This window comes from Zeus faber (genome assembly GCF_960531495.2).
Source record: "Zeus faber genome assembly, chromosome: 1".
NCBI classification, from domain to species: Eukaryota; Metazoa; Chordata; class Actinopteri; order Zeiformes; family Zeidae; genus Zeus; species Zeus faber.
The window spans coordinates 7,223,525-7,236,270 of record NC_137193.1 but is presented as its reverse complement, the minus strand read 5'-3'; positions in this window follow the sequence as shown (position 1 = coordinate 7,236,270).

The following is a 12,746-nucleotide window of genomic DNA, read 5'->3' as shown; positions in this document are numbered from 1 at the left end:
CTAGCACCTTTACAGGAAATGGGAATTGGCTGGATGGTGGAGGAGGGCTAGCCATCTTTGTTTACTCCAAATGGTGTAACCCTGGACACAAAACTATCAAGTCAAGCATGTGTTCTCTGGACATTGAACGGCTGGCTGTTGGAGTAAAACCTTGCTAATCTACCTTTCACAGGCCATTGTCATTGTTGTTTACATACCGCTGTCGGCAGCTGGGGTGTGTGCTAGTGACATCATCCAATCTACCTTTTGCGACTACAGGTGGTTTTTCAGACTGTGCAGGTCTTCATTGAAAATAATCAAAAATGGTTGAAAAACTACTCGCCAGCAGCAGAATTTGAGGCAAAAATATGGGTGCATATTTCATGCACCTTGTTAATGGGTGAAGTTGCACAAGATCACCAGGTTTACTCTGCCAGTAAATGTTAAAAGCATATTAGTATATCAGGATTACAGGATACTACTTTTAAGATCCACTTTTTTATGAATATTATTAAGATAGCTCTGGCCTTGATTGCTTTTGAGGACACATGAACAATTGAATTGTTTCTATCATATTGTGGCAACTTTATCGTGATACATATCGCAAGCGATACCCAGCCCTAGAAGCAACCTGGAGTTATCTGTCCATTTCAACTGATAAGGATCAATATCAGTTAATAGTAATAAGTCATCAGCTAATCTCCTCATTCCGACACATCAGCGAGTCTTGTTTGCCAAACCATTATTCTGAATAACACTCAAATAAGAAACAACAGAAACAATCAACAAGATCGTGTTTCTTTCCATTGTAAATAAATCATTATTTGGCCGGCGGACTCTGTGTGTATGTATGTGCGTGTGTTCCATATGCCCCAAACCATTCATGTGATATTAGAATGGAGGTGGAAAAGGAGGACGCTTTGGTGGAAAAACCTTATTAAAAACATTAATATTCATATCATCATATCATGTTTTTAAACAGTTGAAAATATGACTTTAAGAGAAAATACACACTTATACTTTGCCGCAGATTCCACCGGCAGTTGCCGGAGCAACCCTGAAACTAAAACGAGGAGACCTAATCAGTGCAAAGTGTTTCTTTTCTCTTATTTCGGTATGAATGTATTGTTGTATGTTTCCCTGACAGTCTGCCGATCATGTTATGCTGCGAACAGGTTTCTTTACATATTAATTGCATCTTAGCAGCTGGTGGGAGAGAACTGAGCCCCTGATATGCAGCCCTAGTGGACTCATTAGTTGGATACAAAAATCTCTAGAAACCGAGCTCACCTCACATCTGACTCCCATGCTCGTCAAAATTGGATGTTTTTCTTTATACATCACTAAACTTTTATTTACCAGTACGCTGAGCACTTACCAGTACCAATCCACTGGCCTGTCAACAAAACCATACATTACCTGTTTTAATTATGCTAAACTGTGTGTTATGGAAACGTTGCGCTGGTGAATTGTAAACGACTTGTGGTGTTAAATGTTGTGCTAAAAAGACTCTTATAGAAAAAAATCATTTTAGAAAAATTAGCTTCTGTTTAAGCCCATTATAACCATTCAACACAAGTTTGGGCCTGAAATGGCGATTGGGTTAGGGTTGATGTGAACACAGGGATGTTGAGATTGTATTGAACCAAGACTCACAAACGAGTCGTACATAGTAAATACACCTTTTAAATGTCACAGGGGTCTGAAGTCACTCCGCCAGAAGAGTCGTGCTTTGGGGGCTGACCCGAGACTCCGCTCTTGATTCGCGAATGAGAAGAGTCACACATCCGCCCCAAGCTCGAGGGAGTGAATCTTCTACTTATGAAAATTAATTAATTACCATGGATGAAGTTAATGGGAAAAACAGTTGTAGGCATTAGCATAATTTATTTGGAATGTGATTGATTTACACTTCGCATTCCACCTGTATACACAATTTTGATCAAACAAATGAGAAGAGTTTGAAAATTTAATGAATCTTTTACTAAGTCACTCATGAGGAGTCAAATCTCCAAAAACAGACTCACAATCACTACGTGATTGACTAGCGGCTAGCTCCTCTGAAATCATAATGTCTCGTTTAAACTACCAGAAAAATTACTTTGGCTGGCAAGGAGGGCTGCACAGGAGGAAAGCTGCATTGCAGAATGACAAATATGAGCTATACCTCTGATGGATCTGTCAAATGCAATTTTCTAAGTGATGGACATGATCGTAGTGAAACAACGGTGATGCACCTGCCCCGAGGTGTTATCCTTTTTCGTGAAAGCTCTATGAGGACACACCGCCTCAAAATAATGCACTTTCTGAAACCACTTCAAACTGTCTGAATCAACCAAAAGCGCAACATTTGTACAGGTAAGTGTTGCACATTTGCAGGTAACATGCCAATGTGGGCACAAGACAGATATTAGCTACGTAAAGGCCTGACAAAACCCAAAAGGGGGTATTTTAAAAAGCGATTGACACACAGTCAGGTCGGTACATTTACTGAGTTTCCTGTTCTAAAAAGATGAGAAGGGACAAAACTCTTCATTAGAAAGGGTGTGGTGCGTGAGACGGCAGGCATATGCCTGCTACAGCTGGATGTACTTGGGGGTGTTTGTCTCTGCCGTATGCGCTGCATGCTCTCTGCCCAATACAAATGAGGCCGCTGCAGGCAGCGGCAGCATGCAGAAGACAATGGCAGGGCTAACAGCATGCACGCATCTCGGCTGGCTCCCCCATTTCCCCCCAAACTGTCAGAGCTTACGAACGAGTGGCGACGGCTCTCATGCCACGGTTGAGGGAACGGAGCAGCAAAGAATGCCTAAATGATAGTTGGAATTTGTGCATGGTGAATGTGCGCTGGGAAGATTATGACTTTTATGAGGAGCCTTTAACAGTGTTCCTTGAAAAAAAATTTGATTTAGAAGCAGCACTCGTTGTTTCCTCTTTTGGAATGTTCGCAGAAATAATTGTGGAGAATTCAATGATTTCTCCGATGTAGACTTCCCACCTGTTTCTTTCTAAATGCACATGTTCTCCCTGTGATGGATGCATCTCCCTTACTCATCAGTAAACAAGACTGTTTCAAATGAGTCTTCATGTATTTCTGGGCCCCATGCAACCGTTTCTGCTTGTGAGCATTGGTTAGGAGGGGCCCAATAGTAGGTTTATACACAACTGCAAGCCTCTGGAGGATCCTACACTTTGAGGTTGGTGGGACTCCAGAGGCACCACAGCTTCAAATACCTGTTTTAATGCTTTGTAACGGCATTTTAGCAGCTGCTCTCTTAATCCCATGAATTTGTTTAGCAGAAACCTTCCTCATTCTGCCTTTATCTGCACCAACCGGTCTATGCTCTGAATCAGCCACTAATCTCTTCACAGTACGTTGATCACGCTTAATTTTCGTGAAATATCGAATATTTTCATTCCTTGTCCAAAGCATTGCACAATTTGAGGCTTTTCGGCAGCAGAGAGATCCTTTTTCTTTCCCATATTGCTTGAAACCTGTGGCCTGCATAATAATGTGGAATGTCCTTCTTAAGTAGTTTTCCGTTAATTGGGCTCACCTGGCAAACTAATTATCACAGGTGTCTGAGATTAATTTCAGTGATCCAAAGAGCCCTGAGACACAATTGCGGTATGATCCATGGGTTGAATTGAAAAACAAAAAATGTAATGTTTATGACACTTCAATCCAATTTGCATAATAATTTGGAACGCAGTGTAGATCTACTGTATGTTCTGTAATACTTTGATGAATTTAATATTTGTTACGTTGATATGGTGAGGGAATCCACAATGGTGTATGAGACGAACATTAAATTAATGTCTTGGAAAAAAAGAAAGAGGGGTTAGCTCTACTCTGCCTCCCTCTACTCTACATCTATTCTACAGGGAACTGATGATCCACCATTTTCATCAATAATGAAAAATATACGATTTGATCTTAATATACAAACTAATAATTAGATTGTTGAATTTGTCTGTATGAATACCAAATAGAACGTAAAATTCCCATCGTTATTTGTTGTTTTCATAGATCTCAATATATGACGCTGATTAAGGAGTCTACAGTACGTGCCATGTTAATGTATTAACGATTAATTCCTCAGCCTTCGTCTGTTTTGAATTCCTTTTAAATGGCCGACTGAGTGTGCTGAATCAGGGGTCGGAACTTGGCAGTCCACTTCAAGACAAACTCCATCTGTGCTCAAAAGCATTTCAAGACTCCTTATTCACTAAGTCGCAATGCAGCAATGGTGCACAAACACAAAAATGTGCCGTTTTAAACGCAATATGGCTTCATTGTTTAATATGGCCAAAAGAGAAAACAAAAATGTATTTTCAATGCCAACAAAGTTGGATTAGCTGGTGATTAGGGCGTATCAGAGAGAGTCCAGACTTTATTCAGGCAACATGTCTGTGAGGAAGCCACTGGCCCTTCCCTGTGAGAGAGGGATTGACAACACTAATGTCTACTTTCCATTAGTTTCAAATGTATTCTGGTTATTCTAGCCCAGAATGTTAAGCTGCCCTGCTGGAGGCCAAAGCAATATCAAGCACAAGCAAAGCGTTAAGTGATTTAAATATGCAAGACATTAGAATAGAATAATTCCACAAAGCCGCTGTTTAGAAGCCCAAAGCGTTTGAATGGTAATTGTTCTGCATATACGTTAGCGTTAACTCTCTGCTGATGTTTCTGTTCATGTTGACGCTTTTGGAAAACAAGGTGTGGCACACTTAGAGTTGGCACCTGACATGAGTGAACGAATGCAGTGATTTATAACTGAGGCCTCATGCCTAAGCACACAGTGTTCTCTTTGACACGCACTTCTTTCTCTGCAAAGCAGATTTTAGCTCTCACATTAGATTATCTGTCTATACAACGGTGCTGAAAGGTTCGGTGGGACCTGCCACAACATTTCATTACTAGTCGGCCTTCTGCTTCAGCCATTCTTTGGTAGACTGACTTGTGTGTTTAGGATCATTGTCTCGCCGCATGACTCACCTTCTGTAGCGCTTCAAATCACGGATATCCTTATATGCTGCTGTATAATTTACTGGTACAAACCCAAATTCAAAGTTCCGCCAACAATCGGTCAGTCATGGCACCGCACCACCACAGCACTATTGGGATGATACTTTAGATGAGCAGCAATGTTGGGCAGCTACTCTTGGGGAGTAGTGGCTACCTCGTCAACCATCCATGCATACTTTTCTTGTTCATAGTTTTCATGATGGTGGACTCATGGACACTGACGTTATTCTATGCAAGAGAGGCCTGCAGATCCTTAGGCATTGCTCGGGGGTTCTTTGTGACCTCAGGGAATATTATATGCCTTGCTCATTCAGCGATTGTTGATTGTTGTAGGACGACTCTCGGGGAGAGCATAAACAGCCCTTTTTTCTGAGATCCTCAGTTCCTCCTTTGATCGATGGCGAAGGCCCCGACTTTGAGAGGGAAGTCTCACTTTTATGTTTTATAAATAGGGCACAGTCACCAAGATTCACCCCTGATTTTCATCCCATTGATTGAAACACTGTAATTATACCCTCAAGTGAATTAATAACACTAGATCAGATACTTTTTCTGGCATTTATGTTGAATGATTTAGCTCAATAGATAAATAAAGAAATATAAAGTTTCTTTTCTGTAATTTCTTTATTTGCCTTCTCTTTATAAATTTTGAGGATTTCTGGTCCCATTATAGGTCCAATATACTGTATGAAGATATTCTGATTGTAATGGGTTCACAACAGGTGTTTTTCGCACCGAACAGTTGTCGGGACTCCCTGAGGGGAACTGGAACTGGGGATGTCCCCTGAGAACTAAATACCTTCAAGGACTTTTTTTCTGGTTGTGTTCGCACCAGACTGGAACTCTGAAGTGATGTGAGCCAACAGGGTTTCAGAGTGAGTTCCGTGTTTATCCACACCGTAACTTTCACTTCAAATTCAAATTCAAATTTCAAATTGCACTTTATTAGTGCAGTAAAATCTGTTTCATTATATTATATTTCATTATATTATATTGTATATTGTATTATATTATATCATAATATTTAATGATTTTTATTGGAAATTTTTATATTATCGCTGAGTGTACGACGGCCAGTCGGCACCCAGAGCGATGCGACTCGACCGGGACGACTGTCCTCAGTACCAATCACCGTGCACTTACGTCACTGAAGGTTCCTCTTGTGCCGCTATGTCCCTGCCCTGCGGTAGGATCTTAAAATGTTCCTCAAAACGGAGTTCCAAGAAAAATGAACGGTCCTAGTTCCTGCAGTGCAGACACTTTAAAAGGGACGGTTCCTCCAAAAAGTTCTTAGAACTATGAAAAACTTTGTGCGGTGTGAAAACGCCTAACATTTCTCGAGCTACTGTACAGCTGTTTCTTTCAACAGACAACCGGCAAAACAGTCAATGAAGCCTCATATAAAAAGTCACACATTGCTACCTTGTTGTGTTTTGTTTGTAATTCTTTGCTCACAGAGAGATATCCACTTAAGGCTCTCTACTGTAACTGACGTTACACATCTATAAACATGCGCAGGGTTCTGATCGGCTCTGTCTTTGCTCATTTGTGCTGCACGACCAAAAGACCTAGAGCAAGAAACAAACATCGACTTTGTACATGTAGCTAGTGCCAAAGTCAAGGCCATGGATTTGCTTTGGTTGTTAAACAACAATCGCCATTACTCCTTCAGGGAATATTTTGTGTACATTACATGCGGTAGGATATGAAATCGATTTCCATTTAAAATTCTAACAATCTGACCAGAAGTGCACCAGTTTAGTCACAGTGTGTAGCCCTTATCAGTGTGGATTTTAGAATGCTGCAACCACCTTAAAATATGTAATGAGTCAGGGCCTCCATTTTACAACAATAACAATCTCTTGCTATCAAATATGTTAAGTTGACACAACATTTTGGCCCATTTTCTAAATGCATGGGGAAGGATTGTCTCATTCCATTCTGTAAAGTTAATATTCCAAGGTGTCAAGTTTTTTTTTTTAACATTTCCATCTAGTTTCCAATTTTTCTATGTTTACTGTAATATCTTACTCCTTCTAGAGAATGAAAGGTTAATCAAACTCAATAACGGCTCGCAATCTTATCATATTAATTTAAGATCTCTTAAGATCCATCCTAAAAAAGGAAATCATGAGGTCACCAGAGTTGTTGAATTCTTCTGAAACCCAGTGAGAGTGATATAAAGGCGCCTGACAGAGTCACTCAAGTTATTGAGTAATTACATAGACACATTGTAAATGGGATCAATTCTATCCTATTACAGAGCTTGTGAATTACACTTAAAATATATCAATAATATAAACGAGCTATTGTGTTGCAAGATCAAAATTGCAAGGCTGTACTAAATCATCTAATCCATCAGTTCCAGCCGTGCAGTACGTTCAGCTCTTTGTCGTTCAGAACAAGCTCAAGTTTCACACCGAAATTGAGAACTACTAGAAGGTTCAAAGGTTTGTTGGGATTTGGCAATTGACAAGTCACGCATTAAGGGCCGTTCGGTCTCCCAACTCTCTGTTCAGTCGATTCGGTGCATGTAATGTACAGGGTCGAAGAGTCGATTTGGCTCTGAGTTGTGAATTGAGTCCTCGGTAATAAGTTTTGAATTTGTCAGTGGAAGATTCACTCACTTCGCTCTCTTTGTGGCTCTGACTCCTGAGTCTTTTAATTTCATGTGTTCGCAACAAAGACATTGTTCACTATATATACATATATATATATATATATATACATATATAAATATATAAATAAATATATATATATATATATATATATATATATATATATATATTATGATTTATTTATTTATGTTCATCCTGAAGTGCCAAGAATGAGTTCACTGGCCACAGAACTCATTCTTGGAACTCCAGAAGGAACATGACTAACATGTATTGATTGCTTAGGGGAGCGTACTGTTGGAATCCAGCTCAGCGCTTGGGGCTGCGCTGGATCACCATTAACGCTTTGTGTGAAATAATTTTCTGGAAGGTTGGGTTGCATACAAACCCAACGGATTAGAATTGTGGTACGGTTTGGTAAACTAAGTCAACTAATTTAATCCTCTCCCAATTTCACTCTTGCACGAGCAAAGCTTCCAGACTGCTAATCGCTGTTTTTGTTTTTGCCTTCGTTCGAACTGTCGCAAACTGTACTTTCATTGAATTTGCCAGTGAGATTTTTTTGCAACTGACCCGTCCGCCGTGAGTCGGAGGGTGGCTGACGAACATGATAATTGGTTGAGAGGCGACTTAAGGGAAGTGGCCTATGTTGGCCTCTGGATCAATAATTCACATCCCAAATTGAAACTCATTCAGTCTGAACGGCAGAGAGAGTTTCGCAATCTAATGTCCGTCGGCTATGAGGACCACATTCCGGCAGCTGAAAAGCCCCATGAAAGAGAAACTGTACACGGCTTCTCTATTGCCATCCAGCTAATTCAATTCTGTATGCAGGAGGTGGCTTCATGGTGATAACATAGCCCATATGAAATCCAGCCCCACAGTCGTGTTACCGGTGCCATGATTTACACCTGATTAACCACAGCTCAGGAGCTTATCCAATCCACTTCATAGATTCAAGTGGAACCTCAATAAGTGACATTACCTCCTTGCGCTGTCGTACGGTGAATGTGACTGAGACTGAGCTATGGAGCATTTATTCAGAAGGTGGGTGGTAAAAAGGCACCGGGATTTCCACAAGAATGACACCGAGATAGTAATGTAGAGTTTAGATGTTGAAAAAGAAACCCGAATATTGAAATTGCAATTATATAAAAAAGTCATTCAATTTGAAAATTAAAGGCTGTAAAGGTTATAAAAAAGGTTTGCGTGACCTGAACCAATCCCAATGTAAAAGATTTGTGGTTATTGTACATTAGTCATAGTTTTTGTACTTTGAAAAATGTTGTTTTGTTATTTGTAGACATTCCTTAATATTCTGTTCACATACAGTAAAGCAGTCGCACATTTTGCCTAATGGAGCCGCCATTCGCCCTTTCGCGAATGTCTGCATATCCAACTAAATTAAGTTTGGTCAAGCACCAGGCTTATTGGCCACCTATGTATACACAAAGATAAAAATTTGTGCAAACAAGGTTAAAAAATATTTATGATTTTCGAGACTTTGGGGGCTCTGTAAAAATCTTGGAGAAATGATAAAACAAACTTTATTTTTTTAACATTTAATGACATTTAGGAGCCTATTTAATGTAAGGCTAGTTGTGCTAGAGTCAATAAAAGGTTATTAAAGTAACCATACTTTTTTTTTCTATAATATTGTTGACTTTTGTGATAACAATATTGAAAGCACCACTGTTATTACACAAATCCCGACAAAGCAATGTTTTTCTTTCTTTGGAGCAAAAAAAAAAAAGTATATTTATATATATATAAATTTGAGTACAAGGGGGAAATCCTTGAAGAAAAAAGGAGAAAAAGTCTGAAAACCAAAGAAAGCGGAACAGCTCCGATTCGGGAGGGCTAACGAGCCACACCGAACACGAGACATAATGTGGGCCTACAGGCTATTCCCAACTCCGCCGTGGCCGCCCCGGCTCCGCACGACTATGCATTTACAATGAGACCTGTCACCGGTCACGTACACCGGGCTCTCCATCTCACCGAGGGGGCCCCTTTTTGTTTCGCCTGCCACGAGGCCTGCCCCAGCCTGGCAGCCTTCAGGAGACCAGCTCCCACTTCTCAGCTCGGGGGCCCCGGTAGCGCCGCAGCCCCCCCCCCAACATCTCCGCTGAAGCCCTGACAGCCCTATTAGGTCTGAATGAGGAGGGATTTGCCTTGCCTTCGCGAAAGATCTCTTATAGCCACTGACAGCTATGGCAGGTCTTCATGGCAGCCCGCCGATGAGAAATCACACACACATACACCTGCCTACAGTAGCCACCTCGAACCTCCAACTCGGCTGCCAGCGCCACCTCTCCTCCTTCACTTCCACTACTTTCTGCAGGCCTCTGCCGCTTCATTTAGAAGGCTGCGAAGGCCCGGATCTCACTGGTTTCCATCTTTTTTTTTTTTCTGAAAGATACAGCGCGACAAAATGGGAATGTTACGGACAGAACAGTCGAAAGAGTCGAAAAACCACATGAGGCGATTTTTGAGATTTATACTCAACCTCGACCGTTTGTGGAAATCCCAGGCACGACACCGGCGTCCCCACTATCTTCGCGTGCCATGCAAAACTGATCAATACCAACTCGTCACCCCAAAAGGCGAGGGGGGGAAGTGGGAGCAGACGGGCCATCAGGTAGGCCGCTGAGTTGCGTCGACCGTTTGATCGGGAGAACATTTAAGAATGAAATTGATCGATCTGACACCGAAACGAACCACATGGAAGTCTCGGCGAAGACAAGACAGGAGCCCGCGTGATGAGCCAGTGGCCTTTGACCGCCCCCCCCCCCCCCACCCCCACCCCCACCCGCCCATCACCGCCCCAGCCCCCCTCTTGACGGGGACCGGGCAGGGGCGGAAATCACTCAGACGAGACTGATGCGGACATCAGGTGGCGGATTCACTTACGAGCCGTCGCGCCTGGGCTCCCCCTCGGTTTCTGGCACGCGCCTACACGCCATCGTGGCTCTTTCCAGACAGTTCTATCTCCAGCGCATTCCGGAAGGCGCTCAACGGTGACTGAGCGCTCCCAAATGACCTGATCAGATTGGTTTATTATTGCAGTACTACCCGTTTGCGTTGGCTGCATTTTCGGAGGCAAGTCGGACACACCTTTATTTGGTCTCTGCAAATCTGTTGGGGGGGATGGTGCGATGACAAGTAACAGTACCCTTGTTGTTTTTGTTTGTGTTTTTAGGAGGAAAGGATTGTGCGAAGATTCTATGCATTCGCTATGAAATGAAACATTCTAATGCCCAGGTGGGAAACAGACAACTAAATTAACAGGGGCCGTTATTTCTTTCCACTTATTTGTGTTACGCACGAAAAATCCGTTTCATTTCTTCTGCAGGATGACGGCACCCAGTCGAGCGTCGTTTAATCGGGTTGTCTCGTTGACGTTAAAACATCTCACAGGAAGGGAGCCGCAGCGGAAGGGTGCTAAAGCCCGCTCTTGTTGTTGCACACTTAAAGCAATCCCAAGTTTCGTTGAAAACATTTTCACAGCTTTAAAAGCCTCCAGAGGAATGACTGACGAGCTCTGTCTTCTTTTGATAATTTGTACGAGACATATCGAGAGCTAAAGATGTTAGATGCAGGCCTTGTTTTGATGACAATGCATTAATACAGGGGTATGCATATTTCTTCTAGTTGTCAGTTGGTGATTATCCAATCCTTATCTATAACTCACAACAATAATAGTAAGTTTATAGCAATAGTTTTTCTGTTCAATAAATCAAACGGCGTCGGCGTCACTAGCATGCGTTCGATTTTTTTTTTGTAAACTGTGTGCGTACAGTTTACCTGCAGGGACCCATAGCGGGGCATTTTACATTTAACATTGTGCATTTTTACTAAGCAAGAGCTGAGTCTGCCATAAAGAAGTTGGGGAATCATTGTGCCTTGTACAAGCCGTAGTGTTATCTTACCTTGTCTTACACTTAGAAATACATATATGTTATATAAGTATTTCTAAGCGTAAGACAACACTCCACGGGGGTGGTTGCCAGATGGGGTAGATGGGAATTGGAAATTAGAAACGTAAAACCCGAGACTGAAACCTGTCACCCTTCATCCTCCGGCCGACCCACCAAAACATTCACCCCGATGGAATGGAAAGGAACATCTGTACCCCGGCCCTTTTGACAGACAGCACATGGAGGGGATTAATGAGATACCAGGCACCTCTGCTCTTACCGACAGGTACTGATGCTAGCTACCCGCGTGTTAAAGGTTGGCGTAAGACCAGTCCTGTTAAAAAGACTTTGAAACATTAATGGTGAGGAGACTAATAGTCAGTCTGAGCTTCCCTGACGACCCGGTGAGTAAAATTCACTGAAGGACATTGAAGACACCGTCAATATTCACGAGATGGATGTCCTGCTGTCATAAGCCTACATTCAAAATGTCTCTTTAACGTGGGTTTTAACAGTATTAAAAACCAGAGGACCAACGCGCCAGGGCTCCTCCTGCATGTGCTGTCAGCGGGAGCCCAGTGTGATCGGAGGAGAAGAACCAATAAGGATCTCTCGAACAAATCATCTGCGCCCAAGAGTCCGTGAATCATGTAATGACACGGCATTAGGGCTGACATCTTCTGTGACCGGGGTGCGGGTCTGTGACCGGTCAAGTGAGCAGAACACTAGCGTGGAATCTCCATTTTAAGATGGCTCTCTCGGGGTCCCCGGGATTCGCTGAAACACACTTTTGACAGTTTACAACACCTTGAGTTATTAATACACAAGATCATTTTACAACCATGTGTAGGAACATAATGGACAGCGTCGTCGACGTCACCCATGGTTCTCTGAAGAGATGATTTGAAGCCACATGTTTGGGTTTACATGGGGTTTGGGAATCAGAGGTTCCACGTCTTTTTTTTAATGCCAAGGCAATTACTTCACAGGTGCTTTGGAGGCAATGGAGCTCATTTCAGGAACCCTTGTATACATTTTTGTTGATCTCATTACAAACGGATGTATATTGCTTTATTTCGGTTATTTTGGCTTTGATATGAACCGGTCCTCTAGGGTGACGAGAAGGTAAAACAAAAAAATTAAAAGAGTAAGTCTCAGACAATCTGGATTATAAGAGAACAGAACACACACACACACACACAC